Below are 5000 nucleotides of genomic sequence, written 5' to 3'. Positions count from 1 at the left end.
TACTCTTCTTTCTTTCTTTTTTTTTTCTTATTTCTTTCATTTCTTCTTTTTTAACGATCGAATGATCGAATGATATATTTCCGAATAAAATTATATTTGCATTTTTTGTTTGTTAAAAATTGATTAATATTAAATGACTCATAGTATTTTTATTGACATTATTTATTGATAATATATTACTTCGATATATTTTGTTTCTATTGGAGAATATTTATCGATAAGAAATTAGTAGTTCTTTTCTTTTATAATTATATATATATATATATATATATATATATATATATATATATATATAATCGTACAAATTTCAATATATATAATTGTATATATAATATTATTGTTTATTGTTCATTTAGTTTTATACTTTATCGTAATTATATTATTTATTTATTTATTTATATAAAATATAATAGAGTACCACGTTATTTTTACTGAACGATAGAGAAAGAAAGAGAGAGAGAGAGAGAGAGACAAAGATAGAAAGATAAAAAGATAAAAAGAACGAAAAGATAAAAAGATATAGAAGATCGTGGGAGCAAAGCTTGGAATTGTCATACCTTTCAAAGATCGGTAGTACTCGGAAGAGATTATCTCGTAAGTGTAATTCGAACGCATGAGTTATATGAATCGTTCGAACAGGAAGTAGAAAGAGAAAAAGAATGAAGAAGAGAAGAAGAAAGAGAAAGAAGAAGAAGAAGAAGAAGATGATGATGAGGAAGATGCAAAGACAAAACTGATAAAGAAAATGATAAAGAGATAAGGAGAGATTTACATGAAGGATAAAAAAAAGAAAAAAGAAAAAAAAAGAAAAGAAAAAACAATTTCTAACTTGATTTAAATTCGTAAACAATTCGTAAATCTATTTCTTATAAAATAATATTAACGAAAGATTAATTGATTAAAAAAAGAAAGAAATCATAGTTAATAGTTCCCCTTTTCGTTTTTCCCCCATTCAACACATCGAATTATTAATATTATTCGTTGTATTTATGATCAAGATTTGAACATTTTGATTCAATATATTTGCATCGTTAAACAATCGTTAATTAATTTATTTTTTTAGACGGACGATCGATTTCTTTTATAATTTGTTTTATGTATTTTTTTTTTCTTCCTCTCTTTAATATTTCAAAGAATACCTCAAATGTATTATTTTTCGAACTGAATTGTTTATATATATCTGATAATGATTTAAATTTAGAGCTAGATAAATTGATATATAATTTATTATTTATAGTGATAGTTAAAAGATCTAAGTATGAAAAATTTGCCGACGGTGCATGATCGAGCCAAGTAAGTATATATATATATATATATATATATGCATGTATATTATATGCATGTATGCATTTTTAGACGATCCTTATTCATCCTCGTGTTACTACGTGCGAGTCATTGTTCATTGAAGAAATTAAACTCTCTTAATGACATTATAACTCTTTTCTTTTTTCTCTTTTTTGCCTCTTTTCAATTAAGAACATAAAGATTAATTTTTTTTTAACAACGAAGATATAAATAATACTTGTCAAATATCGATGTACAAAACAACAATGGCAAAAAAGTAATCATTTCCTTGATCAACTCAAAGATAAAACAAGACGTTTCTATCGATAATTTTTATCATCGATAAATCCTAATCCGTATGATCGATGATCCGAAGGAAAAAAAAACGAAAGAAAAAAAATAAGAAAGAAAACAAAAAACGTCCTTCTCTTTCAAACACAAATTAACTGCAAAAATTAACTGTAATTTCTATCCTCGTGAATGAGTTAATTATACAAAAAAAAAAAAAAAAAAAATTCATGATTATTCAACATAACACACAATGTTTGACGTTAAGATAGATCTTGATCGATGTCAACGACGATCTACATATACAAACGACGAGAAGATAAAAGAAATAAATATCTTCCTTTCGTCGATTTAAAGTCAGTCAAAAATGTCTTTTTTTTGTGGAGAAATATACCAAAAAAAAAAAGAAAAATAAAAAAAAAAGAAAAAGAAAGGAAGAAGAAAAAAAAAGAAAGAAAAATCAGGAGGAGGGGTGGGGGAGGGGGAGGGGGAGGAAAAAACATGGGGAGAATGAAAAAAGAAATTTCATGAACTATAATGAACGATTTCTAAAGTTCGAATAAAATTTATCCATACTCATAATCGAATCGCGGATGGATGAAACACGAGTCCCTCCTCGTACGTTCGTATTCGTGTCCGTCGCCGTCAGCGGGTCAAGATCACGTTACAATGACGTCGACGTAATAACGAGAGAGAGAGAGAGAGAGAGAGAAAGAGAGAGAAAGAGAGAGAAAAAAAAGAGAGAAAAAGAGAGAGTGAGAGAGAGAGAGAGCGATTAGAACGAGTAGCAAAGAGTAAAAGACTGAAGGGACACATCTCTCTCTCTCTCTCTCTCTCTCTCTCTCTCTCTCTCTCTCTCTTTTTATCTATCTATCCATCTATCTATCCATCTCTCTTTTTCAAACGAATGAAACTCGTCCTCGATGTTCGTCCTCGTCAATTCGCTAACAACAATTTCTTCTTATTCTTATTCTTCTTCCTCGTCTTCTTCTTCTTACAACATCGTATGTATAGTTGGTAGTGGTATCATCATCATCATCATCATCTTCGTCATCATCATCATGATGATGATGATGATGACGATGATGATGATGATGATGATGATGATCGTGTCGGGAGGACAGCGAATAGTGCGACAGTGACAAAGAATAAGAGCAATTGAGCCGAATTAAAGGGACCAATTATGACGAAGAAGACAAGGAGAGATGGGGGTCTACGGTTAGGCAGACAGCTGGGTACGCACACTGACTGAGACACTGACTGAGAATCTAACTGAGACTCTCTTCTGAATCTTTTCTTTCGACGATCATCCATCCCATTCGCCGCCGCTTCGTGCAAAAGCGTGGTGTTAATGTTCAGGGTGAGAACGAAGAACGACGCGATCTTGTTTCGTTGGACACGTCATTCCTCACAACCAGTACGAGGAATCACACTGTTTCTTTCTCTTTCTATCTCTCTCTCTCTCTCTCTCTCTCTCTCTCTCTCTCTCTCTCTCTCTCTCTCTCTCTCTCTATCATTCTTATTCTCTCATAGTCGTTGTCCTATAGTTTGAATCTTATCACGGGATCTTCATGCGATATACATACACACGTACACATATATATATATATATATATATATATATATGTATATGTGTGTGTGTAAATACAAATGGCGATATCGTTTGAAAAAATTTCTTCTTTTCTTTTTTCTTTATTTTTCTTTTTTTTTCTGTTTTTTTTTTGTTTTTTTACTCCAATAAGAGTAGGAGTAATTCGATCGAGAATTATTCGAAACGTATATCGACGTATCAATCACCGACATAGAATTTCTTTCACGAGATCATATAGATACATTGTACACGTGTATTATCGTGTGGAATAGAAGAAAAAAAAAAAAAGAAAAAAAAAAAGAGAAAAAAAAATTCAAAAAATGACGAAGACACGGAGGGATATAGAAAGAAAATGATTTTCACTTACCTCCTGAGAAAAGATCCTGGGGATTAATCCAAATAAGCAAGAGACGGCAATAAGATGTACAGCGAGTAGAATATCGAAATTGAATGAGATTAAGACGGCGACGACGATGGTAGGGGTGTAATCGTACGTATATATATATATATATATATATATATATATATATATATCTATATCGAAGGTTAGAGAGAATTCTTTCTATCTGTACTCTCTGACGTCCCTCGTACGCGTTCGACTTTCTTCTGACCGCGGCGTCGCGACGTTCCGCGTCTAATATAGAGAGACACCTCGCAACGGGTGTTCGCCGTCGGCGCGCTGCCACCACCGTCTTCGTCTTCGTCCTTGTCGTTGTCGTATATCGTTGTCTTCGTCAACGCCTATCGTAAAAACATATCCTACCCTTTCATCTTAGATCTCTTTTCTCTACACACCCCCTGTGGGGTTTCTCACCAATACCTTTAACCTCTCTCTCTACTGTCGTTCATTCGTTCGTTCGTTCGTTCGTTCGTTCATCCTTCCTTCATTCGTTTCTTACAATCTCTTTCAATCCCCTCCTATCAACATCCATCCACCCTTCTTACCCTTCCTTCTCCTCTTCCTCCTCCTTCTACTTCTCCTCTTCATCCTATTCCATTTCTTCTTCTCCTTCTCCTTCTCCTCCTCCTCCTCCTCCTCCTCCTTCTTCTTCTTCTTCTTCTTCTTCTTCTTCTTCTTTGAACTCTATCGTAGTTCTCCTCGTGTCTCCTTGATATTATGTGGGAACCTAATTGTAGTAGTCATGATAGGTAGAAATAGAAGTCGCCGGCAATTTTCCTATACTACTCCTCCTACTTTCTTTTTTACCTTTTACTTATTTCTTCTCTCTCTCTCTCTTTCTCTCTATCTCTCTTTCTATTTATCTATCTATCTTTCTTTCTTTCTTTTTTTTCTTTCTTTTTCTTTTTCTATCCTTACCCCCAAGTAATGAATAACCAGAGACCGTTCTACGTACTTACCTTTTACATCTACCTCTCCCTCTCACCCCCTCGGACACCCACCCCACTCTATTCCACTCCCTTCAATATCTCCGCATTTTCCTTTCATGTCGATCGAAATGCACGCATTATAATCGTCTGAAAATATTATTTTCTCTCTCTCTCTATCTCTCTCTCTTTCACTTTCAATCTTTCTATTTTTATTAAAAAAAAAAAAAAAGAGAGAGAGAAATCGTCTCTCTCTCTCTCTCTCTCTATCTCTATCTCTATCTCTCTTTTGCTGTAATCCTCTTTTTCTATCTTTTTATCTTGCATGATCACACAACTCTAATACAAGGATAACCAAAAGGTATGATCCAACATAACGTGGGCGTAAGAGAACTCATCAATGAAAACGGATGATAACCGACAATTTTAGGATCAGTCCACGTGGACCAATCAAAATCGCCTTGCGTCGGCTTGCTCTCGTTGCCACGTGTCGGTGAAAGAGGCAGACAAA

General features: G+C 33.6%; 1 protein-coding gene across 1 annotated transcript in view; it reads right to left on the bottom strand.

The window, feature by feature from the left end:
* The window catches only part of ITP (ion transport peptide), a 48639-nt gene extending 45012 nt beyond the window's left edge, over nucleotides 1–3627 (bottom strand). The window contains exon 1 of the mRNA XM_085655290.1: nucleotides 3531–3627. The gene's annotated coding sequence lies outside the window, so the exon portion shown is untranslated. The remainder of the gene's footprint in view (nucleotides 1–3530) is intronic.
* Nucleotides 3628–5000: the final 1373 nt, after the last annotated feature.

The sequence above is a fragment of the Vespa mandarinia genome, chromosome 2 (assembly GCF_050613455.1).
Source record: "Vespa mandarinia isolate Hongniang chromosome 2, ASM5061345v1, whole genome shotgun sequence".
NCBI lineage: Eukaryota > Metazoa > Arthropoda > Insecta > Hymenoptera > Vespidae > Vespa > Vespa mandarinia.
The sequence above is the reverse complement of the archived record's forward strand: the minus strand, read 5'-3'. Positions and strand labels throughout refer to the sequence as shown.